Source organism: Balaenoptera physalus (assembly GCF_965194825.1).
Source record: "Balaenoptera physalus genome assembly, contig: HAP1_SCAFFOLD_1422, whole genome shotgun sequence".
Taxonomy (NCBI): Eukaryota; Metazoa; Chordata; class Mammalia; order Artiodactyla; family Balaenopteridae; genus Balaenoptera; species Balaenoptera physalus.
In genome coordinates this window covers 165,998-189,188 of record NW_028125374.1, presented here as the reverse complement: position 1 = coordinate 189,188, position 23,191 = coordinate 165,998, and the positions used below count along the sequence as shown (strand labels likewise).

At 47.5% G+C, this 23,191-nt stretch overlaps 1 long non-coding RNA gene across 1 annotated transcript; it reads right to left on the bottom strand.

Moving 5' to 3' along the window:
• Positions 1-410: 410 nt before the first annotated feature.
• Positions 411-23,191, bottom strand: LOC309653891. The gene is made up of 3 exons (XR_014259596.1): positions 22,989-23,191; positions 1,969-2,019; positions 411-457 (listed from the first exon to the last, which is right to left on the bottom strand). It is a non-coding gene; the product is annotated as an uncharacterized lncRNA (long non-coding RNA).

Below are 23,191 nucleotides of genomic sequence, written 5' to 3'. Positions count from 1 at the left end.
GGCTTCTAGACTGTCCCTAACTAGGCTCCATGCCCTCATCGTCACAATGCTAGGTGACCACTGTCATCACAATGCCCCATTACGCCTGTCATCACAATTCGCCATTGCCCTTGTCATCATAATGCTCCATGAACCGTTTCATCACAATGTTCCAGGACACTTGTCATCAAAATTGTCCATGACCACTTTCAGCACAATGCTCCATGACCACTCTCATCACAATGTTCCAAGGCCTAAGTATTCGCAATGCTCCCTGGCCCCTGTAATCACATTGCTCCATGATCCCTTTCATCACAATGCTCCTTGACCACTTTCATCACAATGCCCCATGACGCCTGTCATCACAATGCTCTATGAACACTATCATCACAATATTCCCTGCCCTTGTCATCACAAGGCTCCATGGCCCCTGTAATCACAATGCTCCATGTCCTTTTCATCACAATGCTCCAGAATTCTTTTCATCACAATGTTCCATGACAGTGACATCACAATGCTCCATTACCCATGTCATCTAAATTCTGCATGGTCCTTTTCATCACAAATCTCCATTGCTCTTGTCATCACTAGGCTCCTTGGTGCTTTTCATCACAATGCCCCAAAACATTTCTTCACAGTGCTCTATGCCCCCTGTCATCACAATGCCCAATGCCGCCTGTCATCACAATGTCCCTTAACCCCTGTCATCACAATGCTCCATGAACACTGTCATCAAATATTCCATGTCCCCTGTCATCACATAACTCCCTGATCCCTCTCATCACAATGCCCCTTAACCCTTGTCATCACAATGCCTCATGAACCCTGTCATCACAATGCTCCATGGCACCTGTCATCACATAGCTCCATGACCCTTATCATCACTATGATCCATGACCCCTTTCCTCACAATGTTCCAGTACGCCTTTCATCACAATGCTCCATGCCACTTGTCATCACAATGCACCATGACCTTTTCAGCACAATGCTCCTTGGCCCCTGTAATCAAAATGCTCCATGCACTTGTCATCACAATGCTCCTGATCTCTTCTCCTCCCAATGCTCTATGCCCGTGTAAACACAATGCTCCAAGAACCCTGTCATCACAATGCTCCATGCCCTTGTCATCACAATGCTTCATGAACCTTGCCATCACAATGATCCATGATCCCTGTTATCAAAATGCTCCATGACCCTTGACATCTCAATGCTGCATGACCCCTCTCATCACAATTCTCCGTGACCGCTGTCACCACAATGCTCCAGGACCCTTTTCATCACAATGTAACATGACCCCTCTCCTCACAATACTCCATGCCGTTGTCATCACAAAGCTCCATGAACCTTGTAATCACAATACTCCATGCCCTTGTCATCACAATGCTCCAGAACTGTTGTCATCACAACGTTCATAGCCTTTGCCATCACAATGCTCCATGGCTCTTGTCATCACAGTGCCCCATGATACCTATCGTCACAATTTTAGAAGACCACAGTCATCAGAATGCCCCATGACACCTCTCTTCACAATTCGCCATAGCCCTTGTCATCACAATGCTCCATGAACCGTGCCATCACAATGTTCCAGGACACTTATCATTAAAATGATCCATGACCACATTCTTCACACTGCTCAATGACCCCTGTCATCAAAATGCTCCATGGCGTATGTATTCACAATGCTCCATGTCCCCTGTAATCACATTGCTCCATGATACCTTTCATCACAATGCTCCATGACCCTTGTCATCACAATGCCCCATGACGCCTGTCATCACAATGCTCCATGTCCACTCTCATGACAATGCCCCATGACACCAGTCATCACAATGCTACAAGGCCACTCTCATAATAAAGTTCCATGATCCCTGTCAGCAAAATGTTCCATGACACTTGTAATCACAATTCTCCATGAACCCTCTCTTGACAATGTCCCTGCTCATATCATCACAATGCTCCATATCCCCTGTAATCACAATGCTCCATGACCTTTTCATCACAATGCTCCAGAATTCTTGTCATCAGAATGTTCCATGACCCCTCTCATCAAAATGTTCCCTGCCCATGTCATCACAATGTTCCTTGTCCCCTGTAATCACAATGCTCCATGCCCCCTTTCATTACATTGTTCCATGCCCCCTGTCATCACAATGCTCCAAAGCCCCTGTCACCACAATGCTCCATGACACTTTCATCACAATGCCCCATGACACTTGTCACCATCATGTTCCATGGTCCTTGTCATCACAATGATCCATGGCGCTTGTCGTAACAATGCGCAATGATCCCTGTCATCACAATCCTCCTTGACCACATTCATCACAATGCTCCATGACCCCTTTCATCACAATGCTCCAATGCCCTTGTCACCAAAATGCTCCATGGCGCTTTTCTTCAAAATCCTCCATTATCCTTGTAATCACAATGATCCATGACCCCTTTCAACACAATGACTCATGACCCCTTTCATCACAATGCTCCATGTCCACTGACATCAAAATGCTCCATGGCCCTTTTCATCACAATGCTCCATGACCCCTGTCTTCACAATGCTCCATTACTCTTGTCATCACAATGCTCCAATCCCTTATCCTCACAATGCTCCATGACCCTTGTCATCACAATCCTCAATGAACTCTGTAATCACTATGATCCATGACCAATTTCATCACAATGCCCCAATACCACTTTCATTACAAAGCTACATGACCCCATTCAACAAAATACACCATGACCATTGTCATCACAAGTCTCCATGCCCTTTTCATGACAATGTTGCATGACCCCTTTCATCACAATGATTCATGACCCTTGTTATCACAATGCTCCATGAGCCCTGTCTTCCCAATGCTTCATGCCCCATTTGATCACAATGTGCCATGCCCCCGTCATTACAATGCTCCATGCCCTTATCCTGACAATGCTCCATGACACCTGTCATCGCAATGATACATGACCACTTTCATCACAATGCTCCTTGACCCCTATCAACACAATGCTCCATGACCCCTTTCATCACAATGCTCCATTGCTCTTGTCATCAAAATGCTCCATGGCTTTATCATCACTATGCTCCATCACCCCTGTCATCGCAATGATCCATTACCCCTTTCATCACAATTGTATATGACCACTGTCATCACAATGCCCCATGAAACCTGTCATCACGATTGGCCATGGCACTTATCATCACAATGCTCCATGGCCACTGTCATCACAATTCTTGATGACCCTTGTCATCACAATTCTCCATGCCCTTGTCATCACAGTGCTCCATGACACTTTTCATCACAATGCTCCATGGTCTTTTTCATCACAATGCTCCATGGCACCTGTCATCACAGTGCTCCTGGATACCTTTCATTACAATGCCAGATGACCTCTGTCATCACAATCCCCCATAACACCTGTCATCACAATTCGCCATGGCCCTTGTCATCACAATGCTCCATGAAACATGTCATGAGAAGGTTACAGGACACTTGTCATCACAATGATCCATGACCACATTCCTCACAATGCTCCATGACCACTGTAATCACAATAATCCATGGCCTATGTATTAACAATGCTCCAAGGCCACTGTAATCACATTGCTCGATGATCCCTTGTCATCCCAATGCTCCATGAACCATGTCATCACAAGGTACTAGGAAACTTGTCATCACAATGATCCATTACAACATTCATCACAATGCACCATGACCACTGTCATTACAATGCCCCATGACGCGTGTCACCACAATGCTCCAAGGCCCCTATCATCAAAATGCTCCATGATCCCTGTAAGCACAGTGTACCATGGATCTTGTCATCACAATGCTCCATGATGCTTTTCATCACAATGCTCCAGGACAAATTTCATCACAGTGCTCCATGCCCCCTGTCATCACAATGCCCAATGCACCCTGTCATCACAATGCACCCTGACCCCTGTCATCACAATGCTCCTAACACAGTCCCTGACACTGTCCCTAACTAAGGCCCTGAGACTACTCCTAACTCAGGCCCTGACACTGTCCATAACTTAGGCTCTGGCATTACTCCCAACTCAGACACTGATGCTGTCCCTAACTAACGGTCTTACAGTACTCCCAACTGAGACACTGACACTCTCCCAAATTAAGGCCTTGCCACTACTCTTAACTCAGGCCCTGACACTCTCCATAATAAAGACCCTGACAGTAATCACAATTTAGGCACTGACACTGTCCGTAACTAAGGCCCTGACACTACCACCATCTCAGCTACTGACACCGTCCCTAACTATGGCCCTGACACTACTCACAACTCAGGCACTGGCGCTGTCCCTAACTAAGGGAGTGGCACTACTCCAAACTCAGGCACTGGCACTGTCCCTAACTAAGGTTCTGACACTACTCCCAACTCAGGCGCTGACAATCTCCCTAATTAATGCCCTGACACGATTCCCAACTGAGGCACTGACACTGACCCTAACTAAGGCCCTGACACTACTCCTAACCCAGGCAATGGCACTAACCTAAATAAGGTCGTGACTCCACTCCTAACTCAGGCACTGTAACTGTCACTAACTAAGGCCATTACACTACTCTTAACACAAGAACTGACACTTTCTGTAACTAAGGCTTTGACACAGTACTTAACTCATGCCCTGACACTTTACTTAACGAAGACCCTGACACTACTCCCAAATAAGTCACTGACTCTGTTCCTAACTAAGGCCCAGAAACTACTCCCAATTCAGGCCCTGACAATGTCCCTAACTAAGGCACTGATACTACTCCCAGCTCAGGCACTGGCGCTGTCCCTAACTAAGGGAGTGGCACTACTCCAAACTCAGGCACTGACACTGTCCCTAACTAAGGCCCTGACGCTACTCCCAACTCAAGCACTGACACTGTCACTAATTAAGGGACTGAAACTACTCCCAACTCAGGCAATGTCAGTGTCCCTTACTAATGCCCTGACACTCCTCCCACCTCAGGCACTGATACTGTCCCTAACTAAGGCCCAGATATTACTCCCAACTCAAGCACTGACACTGTCTCTATCTTAGGCCCTTACACTACTCACAACACAGGCCCTGACACTGCCCCTAAATACTGCACTCACACTACTCTTAAATCAGGCCCTAACACTATTCCTAACACAGTCACTGACACTGTCCATAACTAAGGCCCTGACACTACTCCCAACTAAGCCACTGACATTGTCCCTAACTACAGCCCTGACACTACTCCAAACTCAGGCACTGACACTGTCCCTTTCTAATATCCTGACTCTACTCCCAACTCAGGCACTGACAGTGTCCCTAACTACGGCCCGCACACTACTCCCAACTCAGGCACTGATGTCATCCTTAAATAAGGCCCTGACACTACTCCCAAATAAGGTACTGAAGTTGTCCTTAACTAAGGCTCTGACACTACTACCAACTCAGGCACTGACGCTGTCCCTAACTAAGGCCATAACACTACTCTAAACTCAGGCACTGACAATTTCCCTAACTAATGCCCAGACAATAGAACCAACTCAGGCACTGAAACTGATCCTAACTAAGGCTCTGACCCTACTCCCAACCCAGGCACTGACACTCTCCCTAACTAAGGCCCTCACACTACTCCTAACTCAGGCTCTGACACTGTCCCTAACTTAGGCCCTGACACTACTCCTTACTTAGGCACTGGCACGCTCCCGAACTAAGGCCCTGAGACTACTTCTACCTCAGGACCTGACATGGTCCCTAACTAAGGCCCTGACACTACTCCCAACTCAGGCAATGACGCTATCCCTAAGTAAGGCTCTGACACTACTCACAACACAGGCATTGACACTGTCCCTAACTAAGGCCATAACACTACTCCCAAATAAGGCACTGACACTGTCCCTAACTAAGGCCCAGAGAATAGAACCAACTCAGACAATGATGCTGTCCCTAACTAAAGCTCTGACTCTCTTCCCAACTCAGGCACTCACACTGTCCCTTACTAATGTCCTGACAGTACTGCCACTCAAGCTCTGACACTGTCCCTAACTAGGCCCTGACACTACTTTCAACTCAGGCACTGACATTGTCCCTAACTAAGGCCCTGACACTATTCTCCACTCAGGCACTAACACTGTCCCTTACTAATGCCCTGACACTACGGGCAACTGAGGCACTGACACTGTCTCTAACTAAGGCCCTGACACTACTCCCAACTCCGGCAGTGACACTGTCCCTTACTAATGCCCTGACACTACTCCCACCTCAGGCACTGACACTGTCCGTAACTAAGGCAGTGAAAACAATCCCATTATAGGCACTGACACTGTCCGTAACTAAACCCTGATACTTCTCCTACCTCAGGCACTTACGCTGTCCCTAACTAAGGCCCAGAAATTACTCCCAACTCAGGCACTGACACTGTCACTAACTTAGGCCCTTACACTACTCACAACACAGGCCCTGAGGCTGTCCCTAAATACTGCTCTCACACTACTCCTAAATCAGGCCCTAACACTATTCCTAACACAGTCACTGACAAGGTCCCTAACAAAGGCCCTGAGAATACTCCTATCTCAGGCCCTCACACTACTCCCAACTCAGACACTGAAGCTGTCCCTAAATAAGGCTCTGACACTATGCCCAACTCCGGCAGTGACGATATCCCTAACTAAGTCCGTGACACTGCTCCCAACTCAGGCAATGACACTGTCCATAATAAACACCCTGACACTCATCCCAACTCAGGTACTGACTCTACTCCCAACTCAGGCAATGACGCTGTCCCTACCCAAGGCACTGACACTACTCCTAACTCAGGCCCTGATACGATATCTAAGAAAGGCCCTCACACTACTCCTAACTCAGGCACCGACACTGTCCATAACTTAGGCCCTGACACTACTCCTAACTCAGTCACTGACACTCTCCCTAACTAAGGCCCTGAGACTACTCCAACCCATGCGCTGAAACTGTCCCTAACTAAGGCCCTGACACTACTCCCAACATAGGCACTGACACTGTCTCTAACAAGGCACTGACACTACTCCTAACTCAGGCACTGATGCTGTCCCTAACTAAGGCCAAAACACTACTCCCAACTCAATCACAGACACTGTATCTAACTAAGGCCCAGAAAATAGAACCAACTTATGCACTGACACTGTCCCTACATAAGGCCCTCACACAACTCCTATCTCAGGCTCTGACACTGTCCCTAACTTAGGCCCTGACACTACTCCTTACTTAGGCACTGACACTCTCCCCAGATAAGGCCTTGACACTACTCTTAACTCATGCACTGACACTGTCCCTAACAAGGACCCTGGCACTACTCCCATTGCAGCCAGTGACACTGTCCCTAAGGCCCTGACATTACTTCCAACTCAGGCACTGACATTCTCCCTACCTAAGGCCCTGACCCTATTCTCAACTCATGCACTAACACTGTCCCTTACTAATACCCTGACACTACTGCAAATTAAGGCACTGACACTATCCCTAACTAGGCCCTGATACTACTCCCAACTCAGACACTGACACTGTCCCTAACTAAGGCACTGACATTACTCCCAACTCCGGCACTGACACTTTCGCTAACTAAGGCCCTGAAACTACTCACAACTCAGGCCCTGACACTGTTCCTAACTACCGGTCTCAGACTACTCCTAACTCAGGCCCTGACACTCTTCCTAACACCGTCACTGACACTGTCCCTAACTAAGGCCCTGAGACTACTCCTAACTCAGGCCCTGACACTGTCCGTGACTTAGGCCCTGGCATTACTCCCAACTCAAGCACTGACTCTGTCCTTAACTAAGGCCATAACACGTCTCACAACTCAGGCACTGCCACTGTCCCTAACTAAGGCCCTTACACTACTCTTAACTCAAGAACTGACATTCTCCGTAACTAAGGCTTTGACACAATACTTAACTCACGCCCTGACACTGTCCTTAACTAAGACCCTGACACTACTCCCATATCAGTCACTGACACTGTTCCTAACTAAGGTCCAGAGACTACTCCCAATTCAGGCCCTGACACTGTCCCTAACTAAGTCACTGATTCTACTCCCAAATCAGGCACTGACACTGTCCCTAACTAAGTCAGTGAAAATACTCCCAACATAGGCACTGACACTGTCCGTAACTAGGCCCTGATACTACTCCCACCTCAGGCACCGACACTGTGCCTAACTAAGGCCCTGACATTACTCCCAACTCAGGCACTGACACTGTCTCTACCTTAGGCCCTTACACTACTCACAACACAGGCCCTGACACTATTCCTAAATACTGCTCTCACACTACTCCTAAATCAGGCCCTAAAACTATTCCTAACACAGTCACTGACACTGTCCCTAACTAACGCCCTGAGCATACTCTTTACTCAGGCCCTGACTTTGTCCCTAACTAAGGCCGTGACACTACTCCCTACTCAGGCCCTGACACGATAACTAAGAAAGGCCCTTACACTATTCCTAACTCAGGCACTGACACTGTCTATAACTAAGACCCTGACACTACTCCCAACTCAGGCACTGACATTGTCCCTAACAAGGACCTGGCACTACTCCCGACTCAGGCACTGACACTGTCCCTAACTACTGCTCTCACACTACTCCAACTAAAGCCCTGTCACTATTCCTATCTCAGTCACTGGCACTGTCCCTAACTAAGGTCCTGACTCTACTCCCAACTCAGGCACTGACACTGTCCCTTACTAAGGCCCTGACACAACTACCAACACAGGCAGTGACACTTTCACTAAATAAGGCAGTGAAACTACTCCATACATAGGCAATGACACTGTCCAGAACTAAGGCGCTGACATTACTCCCAAATCAGGCACTGAAACTGTCGTTAACTATACCCCTGACACTAGTCACAAATCAGGATCTGACACTGTCCCTAACTACCGCTCTCACACTATTCCTAACGCAGGCCCTGACCCTATTCCTAACACAGTCACTGACAGTGTCCCTAACTAAGGCCTTGAAATTACTAATAACTCACGCCCTGACATGGTCCCTAAGAAAGACCCTGTCACTAATCCCAACTCAGGCACTGACACTTTCCCTATCTAAGGCCCTGAAACTCTTCACAACTCAGGGTCTGACACTGTCCCTTACTAGTACCCTGACACTACTGCCAACACAGACACTGACATTGTCCCTAACTAAGGCCCTGAGACTGCGCCTAACTCATGCCCTTACACTGTCTGTAATTTAGGCCCTGACACTACTCCTAATTCAGGCACTGACACTCTCCCTAACTAAGACCCTGATACTACTCCCAACTCAGGCTCTGACAATGTCCCTAACTATGTCCCTGATAATACACCCAAGTCAGACACTGACACTGTCCATAACTGAGGCAATGATACTACTCCAAACTCAGGCACTAAGGCCTGATCATTGTGATGACAAGGGTCATGGAGAATTGTGATGACAAGGGCATGGAGCATTGTGATGACAAGGGTAATGGAGCATTGTGATGACAAGGACCATGGAGAATTGGGATCACAGGGGTCATGGAGAATTGTGATGACAAAGTCCATGGAGCATTGTGATTACAGGGTTCATGGGGCATTGTGATGAAAGTGGTCATGGAGCGTTGTGATTAAAGTGGTCATGGAGCATTGTGATGAAAGTGGTCATGGAGCATTGTGATTACAGGCCTCATGGAGCTGTATGTTGAAAGGGGTCATGAAACATTGTGATGACAATGGCCTGGAGCATTGTGATGACAAGGGTTATGGAGCACTATGATGACATTCGCCATGGATCATTGCGATTAATGGAGTAATAGAGCATTGTGATGAAAGGGGTCATGGATCATTGTGATTACAGGGATCAAGGAGCATTGTTTTGACAAGCGCCATGGATCATTGTGATGAAAGGAGAAATGGAGAATTGTGATGAAAGGAATCATCGATCATTGTGATGACAGGTATCATGGAGCATTGTTACGACAAGAGCCAAGGAACGCTGTGATGAAAAAGCCAATGGATCATTGTGATGACAGCGGTCACAGATCATTGTGATGAAAGGGCTCGGGTACCATTGTGATGAAAGGGGCCATGGGGAATTGTGATGACAAGGGCGTGGAACATTGTGATGAATTGGGTCATGGATCATTGTGAAGTCAGTGTTTATGGAGCATTGTGATGAAAGTGGTCCTGCAGCATTGTGATGAAAGGGGTCATGAGGCATTGTGATGAAAGGGGTCATGGATCATTGTGATTACAAGGATAATGGAGGATTGTGAAGAAAAGCACCATGGAGCATTGTGATGACCAGGGCCTTCGAGCAATGTTATGAAAGGGGTCATGGAGTATTGTGAAGAATGTGGTCATGGAGCATTGTGATAACAGGGATCATGGCGCATTGTTATGACAAGTGCCATGGATCATTGTGATGACAAGGGACATGGAGCATCGTGATGAAAGTGTCATGGAGCATTGTGGTGACAAGGGCCATGGAGCATTGTGATGTCACGGGTCCTGTAGCACTGTGATGGCAAGTGTCATAGATCATTGTGATAAAAGGGGTTATGGAGAACGGTGATTACAGGGGCCATGGAGCATTGTGATGGTAAGGACATAGAGCAATGTGATGACAATGATCAAGGAGCATTGTGATGAAAGGGATCATGGATCATCTTGATTAGAAGGGTCATGGAGCCTTATGATGACAATGGTTATGTAGCATTGTGATGAAATGTGTTAGGGAGCATTGTGATGAAAGGGGACATGGGCCATTTTGATGACAAGGGCCATGGAGCATTGTGATGAAAGGGGACATGGACCATTGTGATGACAGTGGTCATGGAACATTGTGATGAAAAGCGCCATGGGGCATTGTTATGACAGGGGTCCTGGAACATTGGTATGACAGGCCTCATGGAATATTGTGACAAAAGGGGTCATGGAGTATTGTGATGAAAGGGGTCAGGGAGCATTTTGATGAAAGGTGCCATGGGGCATTTTGATGACAAGGGCCATGGAGCATTGTGATCACAGGTGTCTTGGAGCATTGGGATGGCAGGGGTCATGGAATATTGTGATGAAAGGGGTCACAGATCATTCTGATGACAGGGTTTACAGGGCATTGTGGTGTCAGGGGTAATGGAGCATTGTGATGGAAAGTGTACTGGAGCACTGTGATTACAGGGCCCATGGAGCATGGTGATGACAAAGGCCATAGAGCACTGTGATGACAGGTGTCAAGGAGCATTTTGATGAAATGAGTGATGGATCATTTTGATAACAGGATTCATAGAGTGCTGTGATTTCAAGGGCCATGGAGCATTGTGATGACAAGGGCATGAAGCCTTGTGATTAAAGGGTTCATGGAGTATTGTGATGAAAAGCACGAGGGAGCATTGTGATGAAAGGCATCATGGATCATTGTGATGATAAGGGCTTGGAACATTGTGATGACAGTGGTCACAGAACATTGTGTCGATAAGGGCATGGAGCCTAGTTTGGGACAGTCTTTCAGCCTTGGACTAAATTCCGTGCCTGAGGTACGCACAGCATAACGTCTTTATTTAGCATAAGAGGTAGGACATTAGCTCGGGACAGGGTTAGAGAAAAGGCTAGGAATTGTGTCAGGAAATGACCTAAGGATAGCGTGAAGACCTCTGTTACTGAGAATATCAGGGCCTTATTCAGAACCAGTGTTAAGGCTTCAGGTAGGGACAGCATCAGGGCCTGACTTAGGGAGAGTGACAGGGACTGAGTGAGGCCTAATGTCAGGCCCTTAGCTGGGGACACTGTCAGGGAATGACTTAGGAGCAGCATCAGTGCCTTTGTTGGATCAGCTTTAGGTTCTTAGTTAAAGACATGACCGGAGCCCTAGTTAGTCACAGCGTCAAGGCCTCAGTTAGGGAAAGCTTCAGGGCCTGAGTTACAGACAGCCTCAGGTCTTCACTTAAAGACAGCAACAGGGCTTTCTTAGGGACAGTGTCAGGACCTTGGTTAGAAATGGGTCAGGATATTAGCTCAGGAGAGTGTCAGGACGTTAGTTATTGCTGGCAGCAGGGCCTATATTAGGGACAGATTCTGGGACTTTGTTAGAGACAGTGCCATGGCCTTAGTTAGGAGTAGTCAGGACCTTAGTTAGGGAGAACATTAGGGTTTCAATTAGCATAAGATTCAGGAGATTATCTCGGGACAGAGTCAGGTTCCAGGCAAGAGATAGTGAAAGGAAATGACCACGGGATAACGAGAAGACCTTAGTTATTGAGAGCATTAGGGCCTTAGTTAGCAGCAGTGTTAGCGCCTTAATCAGGACCAGCGCCAGGGCTTGATGTATGGACAGCATCAGAGCCTAACTAAGGTACAGCAACAGGGCCTAAGTGAGGCCTATCCTTAGTGCCTGAGTAAGGGACAGTATCAGGGCATGACTTAGGAGCAGCATAAAGGCCTCTGTAAGATCAGCATTAGGGTCTTTGTTAAAGATATTATCAGGGCCTCCGTTAGGGACACCCTCAAGGCCTCACTTTGGGACAACTTCAGGGCTTACCTTGGGAAAGTTTCAAGACTTTGGTAAGACATGGGTCAGGCTATTAGCTCAGGATAATATCAGGTGTTCAGATATTGACGGCAGCAGGGCCTTAGTTAGAGGCAGTGTCAGGGCCTAAGTTAGGACTAGCATCAGAGCCTTTGTTAGGTATAGTGTCAGTGACTGAGTTAGGTGTAGTGTCAGGGCCTTAGCTAGGAACAGTGTCAGGGCATGACTTAGGAGCAGCGTAAGAGCCACGGTAGGATCAGCCTAAGGGGTTATGTTAAAGATATTATCAGGGCCTCTGTTAGGGACAGCATCAAGGCTTCACTTAGGGACAGCATCAGGGCTTCCTTAGGGACAGTTTCAGGACCTTGGTAAAAGATGGGTCAAGAAATTAGCTCAGGATAGTGTTAGGACTTCAGGTATTGACGGCAGCAGGGCCTTAGCTAGGGACAGTGTCAGGGCATGACTTAGGAGCATTTAAGATCCACGGTAGGTTCAGCCTCAGGGGCTATGTTAAAGATATTATCAGGGCCTCTGTTAGGGACAGCCTCAAGGCCTCACTTAGGGACAGCATCAGGTCTTCCTTAGGGAAAGTTTCAGTACCTTGGAAAGAGATGGGTCAAGAAATTAGCTCAGGATAGTGTCAGGACTTTAGATATTGACGGCAGCAGGGCCTTAGTTAGGGACAGTTTCAGGCCCTGACTTAGGACGAACATCGAGGCCTTAGGTAGGGACAGGGTCACAGCCTCAAGACTAATTTCAGGCCCTTAGTTAAGGACAGCAGCAGGGCTTTAGTTAGCATAAGAGGCACGACATTTGCTAGGGACAGTGTCAGGTTACGGTCTAAGGATAGTGTCAGGCAATGACCCAGACATAGTGTCAAAACCTTAATTACTGAGGGTATCAGGTCCTTATTTAGAACCAGTGTCAGGGCTTCAGGTAGGGACAGCATCAGAGCCTGACTTAGGGAGAGCGACAGGGTCTGAGTGAGGCCTAGCATCAGGGCCTTAGCTAGAGACAGTGTCAGGGCATGACTTAGGAGCAGCATAAGAGCCACGGTAGGATCAACCTCAGGGGCTATGTTAAAGATATTATCAGGGCCTCTGTTAGGGACAGCCTCAAGGCCTCACTTAGAGACAGCATCAGGGCTTCCTTAGGGACAGTTTCAGGACCTTGGTAAGAGATGGGTCAAGAAATTAGCTCAGGATAGTGTCAGGACGTTAGATATTGATGGCAGCAGGGCCTTAGTTAGGGACAGTGTCAGGCCCTGAATTAGGACGAACATCGAGGCCTTAGGTACGGACAGGGTCACAGCCTCGAGAGTAATTTTAGGCCCTTAGTTAAGGACAGCAGCAGGGCTGTAGTTAGCATAAGAGGCACGACATTTGCTAGGGACAGAGTCAGGTTATGGTCTAGGGATAGTGTCAGGAAAGGACCTAAGCATAGTGTCAAAACCTTAGTTACTGAGAGTATCAGATCCTTATTTAGAACCAGTGTCAGGGCTTCAGGTAGGGACAGCATCAGAGCCTGACTTAGGGAGAGCGACAGGGCCTAAGTGAGGCCTAGAGTCAGGCCCTTAGCTGAGGACACTGTCAGGGCATGACTTAGGAACAGAATCAGCGCCTCTGTTGGATCAGCCTTAGGGTCTTAGTTAAAGACATGATCAGGGTCTGAGTTAGTCACAGCATCAAGGCCTTAGTTATGTAGGGAAAGCTTCAGGGCCTCACTTAGGGACAGCGTCAGAGCTTACTTCGGGAAAGTTTTAGGACCTTGGTAAAACATGGGTCAGGATATTAGCTCAGGATAATGTCAGGACTTTAGATATTGATGGCAGCAGCCCTTAGTTAGAGACAGTGTCAGATCCTGAGTTACGACTAGCATCAGAGCCTTTGTTAGGTACAATGTACGGGACTGAGTTAGGAGTAGAGTCAGGGCCGTAGTTAGTGAAAGTGTCTGAACCTGACTTAGGGAGAGCGACAGGGCCTGAGTGATGCTTAGCATCAGGCCCTTAGCTGGGCACACTGTCAGGGCATGACTTTGGAGCAGCATCTGCATCTTTGCTGAATCAGCATTAAGGTCTTCGTGAAATACATGATCAGGGCCTGAGTTAATCACAGCTTCAAGGCTTCAGTTAAGGAAAGCTTCAGGGCCTGAGTTAGGGACAGCCTCAGGTCTTCACTTAGGGACAGCATCAGGGCTTACTTTGGGACAGTTTCAGGACCTTGGAAAGACATAGGTCAGGATATTAGCTCAGGATAATGTCAGGACTTTTGATAGTGATGGCAGCAGGGCCTTAGTTACAGAGAGTTTCAGGGCCTGAGTTGGGCCTAGCATCAGAGACTTTGCTAGGTACAGTGTAGGGGACTAAGTTAGGAGTAGTGTCAGGGCCTTGCTTAGGGACAGTGTCAGGGTCTGATTTAGGTGTACTGTCTGAGACCTAGTTAGGGACAGTGCTAGGGCCTGAGTTAGGATTAGTGTCAAGGCCTTATTTAGGGCCAATTTCAGGGCCTTAGTTTGGACTAGCATCAGAGACATTGTTAGGAATCGTATAAGGGCCTGAGTTAGGTGAACTGTCAGGGCCTTAGTTAGGAACAGTGTTAGGGCCTGAGTTAGGATTAGTGTCAAGACCTTATTTAGGACCAATTTTAGGGCTTTAGTTTGGAATAGCAACCGAGCCTTTGTTAGGTACCATGTCGAGGCCTAAGTTAGGTTTAGTTCCAGGGCCATTGTTAGGGACAGTATCAGGGCCTGACTTAGAATTTCACGACCTTAGCCAGGGAAAGTGTCAGGGTCTTAGTTAGGGACATTATCAGGGCCTGAATTAGCAGTAGTGTCAAAAGTCCTTAGTGAGGAGAGTAAGGAGTATGTCAGGACTCAGGCCCTGACACTGTCCTCAACTAAGGCATTGACACTACTCGTAACACAGTCCCTGACACTGTCTCTAACTAAGTCCCTGATACTACTCCGATCTCAGCACAGACCCAGTCCCTAACATAGGCCCTGACTCTACTCATACCTCAGAACTGGCACTGTCATTAACTAAAGCCCTGACACTATTCATAACTCATGCTCTAACACTAATCATAAATCAAGCCCTGGCAATATCCCTAACTAAGTCCCAGATACTATTCCTAAATCAGGCGCTGATACAATACCTAAGGAAGGCCCTGACATTACTCCTAACTCAGGCACTGAAAAGGTCCCTAAATAAGGCTCTGAAAGTATTCCTAACTGAGGCGCTGATACAATACCTAACGAAGGCACTGATGCTACTCCTAACTACGGCCCTGACACTACTTGTAACTGAGGCACTGACACTGTCCCTTACTAATGTCCTGACATTACTCCGAACACAGGCACTAATATAGTTCCTTACAAAGGCCCTGACACTACTCCCAACAGAGGCGCTGAGACTGTCTCTAACTAAGGCCCTGACACTACTCCCAAATCAGACACTGACACTCTCCCTAACTAAGGCCCTGACAGTACTCCCAACTCAGGCACTGACACTGTCCCTAACTAAGGGCCTGAAACTACTCACAACTCAGGCCCTGACACTGTTCCTAACTACCGGTCTCAGACTACCCCTAACTCAGGCACTGACACTATTCTTAACACAGTCACTGACACTGTTCCTAACTAAGGTCCTGAGACTACTCCTAATTCTGGCCTTAACACTGTCTGTAACTTAGTCCCTGCTGCTAATCCCAATTCAGGCACTGATGGTGTCCATAACTGAAGGTCGGGCACTGCTCCCAATGAGACACTGACACTCTCCCAAATTAAGGCCTTGACACTACTCTTAAATCAGCCCCTGACACTGTCCATAATAAAGACCCTGACACTAATCCCAACTCAGACACTGACACTGTTCATAGCTAAGGGCGTGACACTACTCCCATCTCAGCCACTGACACTGTCCCTAACTATGGCCCTGACACTACACCCAACTCAGGCACTGGTGCTGTCCCTAACAAAGGCTCTGACACTACTCCCAACACAGGCACTGACACTCTCCCTAATTAAGGCCCTGACACTGCTGCCAACTCAGGCCCTGACATTGTCCCTAATAAAGACCCTGACACTAATCCCATCTCAGCCAATGACACTGTCCCTAAATAAGGCCCTGACGCTACTCCCAACTCAAGCACTGACACTGCCCCTTTTAAGGCCCTGAAACAACTACCAACACAGGCATTGACACTTTTGCTAAATAAGACAGTGAGACTACTCCCTACATAGGCATTGACACTGTCCCTAACTAGGCCCTGACTCTACTCCTAAGTCAGGCACTGAGAGTTTCCCTAACAACGGCCCTCACACTACTCCCAACTCAGGCACTGACGCCGTCCCTAAGTAAGGCCCTGATACTACTCCCAACTCAGGCACTGATGCTGTCCGTAACTAAGGCCTTAATACTACTCCTAACTCAGCCTCTGACACTGTCCCTAACATAGGCCCTTAAACTGCTCCTTATTTAGGCATTGACATGCTCCATAACTAAGGCCCTGAGAGTACTTCTACCTCAGGCCCTGACACTGTCCCTAACTAAGGACCTGATACTACTCCCAAAATAGGCACTGAGACCGTCCCTAAATACGCCCTGAGAGTACTCCCAACTCAGGCACTGACACTGTCCCTAACTAAGGACCTGTCAGTACCCTTAACTCAGGCCCTGAAACAGTCCCTAACAAAGGCCCTGACACTACCACAAACTCAGGCACTGAGAGTGTCCCTAACTCCGGCACTCACAAAACTCCCAAATCAGGCACTGATGCCGTACCTGACTAAGTCTCTGACAATACTCCCAACTCAGGCACTGACACTGTCCCTAACTAATGCCCCAACAATAGAACCAACTCAGGCACTAACACTGTCCCTAACTAAGGCCCTGACACTACTCCCTATCCCGGCACTGACATTGTCCCTAACTAAGGCTCTGCACTACTCCCAATCCAGGCACTGACACTGTCCCTAACTAAGGCCCTCACACTACTCCTAACTCAGGCACTGACACTGTCCCTAACGTAGGCCCTGACACTACTCCTTAATTAGGCACTAACCCACTCCTTAACTAAGGCCCTGAGACTATTTCTACCTCAGGCCCTAACACTGTCCCTAACTAAGGCCCTGACACTATTCCCAACTCAGGCACTGACACTCTCCCTAACTAAGATTCTGACACTACTCCCATCTCAGCCACTGACACTGTCCCTAAGGCCCTGACACTACTTCCCACTCAGGAACTGATATTGTCACTACCTAAGGCCCTGACCCTATTCTCAAGTCAGGCACAGACACTGTCCCTATCTAAGCCCTAACACTACGGCCATCTCAGGCACTGACACTGTCCCTAACTAAGGCCCTGACATTACTCCCAACACCGGCACTGACACTTCCGCTAACTAAGGCCCTGAAACTACTCACAACTCAGACCCTGACACTGTTCCTAACTACCGCTCTCAGACTACTCCTAACTCAGGCCCTACCACTGTCTGTAACTTAGGCCCTGGCACTACTCCCAAATCAGGCACTGACGGTGTCCCTAACTAAGGGTCTGACACTGCTCCCAATGAGACACTGACACTCTTCCAAATTAAGGCCTTGATACTACTCATAACTCAGGCCCTGACACTGTCCATAATAAAGACCCTGACACTAATCACAACTCAGGCACTGACACTGTCCCTACCTATGGTCCTGGCACTACACCGAACTCAGGCACTGGCGCTGTCCCTTACAAAGGCTCTGACACTACTCCCAACACAGGCACTGAAACTGTCCCTTTTAAGGCCCTGACACAACTACCAACACAGGCACTGACACTTTCACTAAATAAGGCAGTGAGACTACTCCCTACATAGGCACTGACACTGTCCCTAACTAGTCCCTGACACTACTCCCAACTCAGGGACTGACACTGTCCAGATCTACGGCCCTGACATTACTCCCAAATCTGGCACTGAAATTGTCACTAACTATGTCCCTGACACTACTCACAAGTCAGGCCATGACACTGTCCCTAACTACCACTCTCACACTACTCCTAACCCAAACCCTGACACTATTCCTATCACAGTCACTGACACTGCCCATAACTAAGGTCCTGAGATTACTCCTAACTCACGACCTGACGTTGTCACTAACAAAGACACTGACTCTAATCCCAACTCAGGCACTGACACTGTCCCTATCTAAGGCCCTGAAATTATTCACAACTCAGGCACTGACACTGTCCCTTACTAATGCCCTGACACTACTGCAAACACAGGCACTGACACTGTCCCTAACTAAGGCCCTGATACTACTCCTAACTCTTGCCCTGACACTGACCGTAACTTAGGCCCTGACACTACTCCTAATTCAGGCACTGACACTCTCCCTAACTAAAGCCCTGAGACTACTCCTAACTCAGTCCCTGACACTGTCCCTCACTAAGGCCCTGATACTACTCCCAACTCATGCTCTGACACTGTCCCTTACTGAGGCAATGATACTACTCCCAACTCAGGCACTAAGGCTCTGGATCATTGTGATGACAAGCACCATGGAGCATTGGGATGACAGGGGTCAAGAAGGATTGTGATGACAAGGGCATGGAGCATTGTGATCACAAGGGTAATGGAGCATTGTGATGACAAGGGGCATGGACCATTGTGATGACAAGTGGCATGGAGCATTGTGATTATAGGGGTCTTGGAGCATTGTGATTAGAGTGGCCATGGAGCATTGTGTTGAAAGGGTGCATGGAATATTTTGATGAGATGGGGCATGGAGCATTGTGGTGAGAGGGGTCATGGAGCATTGTGATGAAAAGGGTCATGGACATTGTGATGAAAGGAGTCCTGGAGCTCTGTGATTACAGGGGCCATGGGGCACTGAAATGAAAAGGGCATGGAGAATTGTGATGACAATGATCTTGGAGCATTGTGATGACAAGGGCCATGGAGCATTTTGATTAAAGGGGTCATAGGGCATTGTGATGAAACGGGTCATGGATCATTGTGATTACAAGGATCATGGAGCATTGTGATGAAAGGGGCCATGGGTTATTGTGATGACAAGAGCCATTGAGCATTCTGATGAAAGGGGTCATGGACCAATGTGCTGAATGCTCCACAGTAATCAAAATGCTCCATGAGCCATGTCATCACAATGCCCCATGACCACATTAATCACAATGCTCCATGACCACATTTATCACAATGCCCCGTGACCCCTGTCATCACAATGCTCCATGATCGCTGTAATCACAGTGATCCATGACACCTTTACTCACAATGCTCCAGGACGCCTTTTAGCACAATGCTCCATGCCCCGTGTCATCACAACTGTCCATGACCTTGTCATCAAATGCTCCATGGCCCATGTCATCACAACGCTCCATGTACTTGTCATCACAATGCTCAATGGCCCGTTTACTCACAATGCTCCAGTACCCCTCTCATCACAATACCCCATGATCCCTTTAAACACAATGCTCCATGACCACTTTAATCACAGTGCTTCATGACCATTCTCATCACAGTTCTCCATGGCTTTATCATCACAATGCTCCATGACCCCTGTCATCACAATGATCCATAACCCCTTTCATTACAATGCTCCATAGGCCCTGTAATCACAGTGCTGCATGACCATTTTCATCACAGTGCTCCATGACCCCACTCATCACAATGTCCCAAGACCCCTGTAATCAAAATTCTCCATGGACTTGTCATCACAGAGCTCCATGAACCCTGTCATCACAATGCTCCATGATCGTTGTAATCACAATGATCCATGACACCTTTCCTCACAATGCTCCAGGATGCCTTTCATCACAATGCTCCATGCCAGTTGTCATCACAATGCCACATGATCCCTTTAATCACAATGCGCCATGGCCCTTGTCATCACAATGACCAATGATCCGTTTTATCTCAATGTTCCATGCCCCCTGTCATCACAATGCTCCATGATCCCTGTACTCCCAATGATCCATGACCACTTTCATCACAATGCTCAAGGACAATTTTCATCACAATGCCCAAAGCCACCTGTCATCACAATGCTCCATGGCACTTCTCATCACAATGCTCCAGGGCACTTCTCATCACAATGCTGCAGGACACTTCTCATCACAATGCTCTATGACCCCTGTCATCACAATACTCCATGATCCCTTTACTCACAATGCTCCATGACCACGTTCATCACAATGCTCCAAGACCACTTACATCACAATGCTCCATGACCACTTTCATCACGATGCTCCATGACCCTTGTAATCAAAATGCTCCAATGACTTGTCATCAAAACGTTCCATGACCCCTGTCATCACAATGCTCCATGATCGCTGTACTCACAATGATCCATGACACCTTTCCTCACAATGCTCCAGGACGCCTTTCATCACAATGCTCCATGCCAATTTTCATCACAATGCTCCATAACCCCTGTCATCGCAATGATCCATGACTCTTTTCATCACAATGCTCCATGACCCCTGTCATCATAATGCTGAATACACTTGCCATCACAATGCTCCATGGTACCTGTAATCACAGTGCTCCATGACCACTTTCATCAAAATGCCCAATGCCCCCTGTCATCAAATGCTCCATGGCGCTTGTCATCACAATGCTCCATGGCCCCTATAATCACAGTGCTCCATGACCCCTGTCATCACAATGCCCGATGATCCCTGTCATCACAATGCTCCATACCAGTTGTCATCACAATGCTCCATGGCGTTTTTCATCACAATGCTCCATGACCACATTCATCACAATGCTCCATGCCCCATGTCATCACAATGCCCCATGACCCCTGTCATCACAATGCTCCATGGCCCTTGTCATCACAAAGCTCCACGACCCCTGTCTTCACAATGATCCCTGACCCTTGTCATCACAATGCTCCATGATCCCTGTAATCACAATGATCCATGACCCCTTTCATCACAATGCTGCAGTACCACTTTCATCATAATGCTACATGCCCCTTGTTGTCAGAATGGTCCTTGCCTTTGTCATCACGTACTCCATGGCCCCTGTAATGCAAATGCTCCATGCCCTTCTCATCACAATGCTCCAGAACTCTTGTCATTGCAATTCTCCATGCCCATGTCATCACAATGCTCCATGAAAATGTCATCACAATGTTCCAGGACTCTTCTCATCACAATGCTCCATGGCGCTTTTCATCACAATGTTCAATGAATATTTTCATCACAATGCTCCTTGACCCTCTCAAAACAATGCACCATGATCCCTGTCATCACAATAGTCTATGGCCTTTGTCATCACAATTCTCTATGTCCCGTGTCATCACAAAGTTCCTTGATGATTTTCATTGCAATGCTCTTTTACAAATTACGTCACAGTGCTCCATAACCTCTTACATCACAATGCTCCATGGAATTTGCCATCACAATGCCACCTGTCCCATTTCATCACAGTGCTCCAGTACGCCTTTCATCACAATGCTCCACGTGGCTTGTCATCACAATGCTACATGATCCATTTCTTCACAATGCTCCATGACCCCAACTCGTCACAATGCCCCATGACCACTGTAACCACAATGATCCATGGCCCTTATCATCACAATGCTCCATGACCACTGTCATCACAATGCTCCATGATCGCTGTAATCACAATGATCCATGACACCTTTCTTCACTATGCTCCAGTACGCCTTTTATCACAATGCTCCACACCCCTTGTCATCAAAATGTTCAATGCAGCTGTCATCACAATGCTCCATGGCCCCTGTAATCACAATTCTCCATAGTCTTGTCATCAAAATGCTCCAGACCACATGTCATCACAATGCTCCATTCAGTTGTCATCACAATACTCCATGACCAGTGTCATCACAATGCTCCATGGCCCTTGTTATCACAATGTTCCATCACGCTTTTCATCACAATGCTCCAGTGCCACTTTCATCACAATGTTCCATGACCACTTTCATTACAACACTCCATAATCAATTTGATCACAATGGTCCACGGCCCATGTCATCACAATTCTCCATAGTGCTGTTATTCACAATGCTCCATGACCACTTTCATCACAATGCTTCATGACCATTGTCATCACAATTCGCCATGTCCCTATCATCACAAAGCTCCATGACTCCTGCCATCGCAATGATCCATGACCCCTTTCATCACAATGCTCCATGACACCTGTCATCACAATGTTCCATATCTTTTGTAATCACAATGTTCCATGGCCCCTGCAATCACAGTGCTCCATGACCGTTTCATCACAATGCTCCATGACACCACTCATCACAATGCTCCATGACCCCTGTCATCACAATGCTCCATGATCGCTGTAAACACAATGATCCATGACACCTTTCCTCACAATGCTCCACGTCCCTTGTCATCACAATGCTCAGTGCAGTTCTCCTCACAATGCTCGATGGCCCCTGTAATCACAATTCTCCATGCCCTTTTCACCAAAATACTCCAGAACTCATGTAATTACAGTGCTCCATTCCCTTGTCCTCACAATGCTCTATGACCACTGTCATCACAATGCTCCATGGCCCTTGTCATCACAATGATCCATGACCCCCTTTCATCACAATGCCCCATGACTCTTGTCATCACAATGCTCCATGACCATTGTCATCACAATGTTCAATAATCCCTGTAATCACAATGATCCATGACCCCTTTCATCACAGTGCTCCAGTACTACTTTCATCACAATGCTCCATGCCCCTGG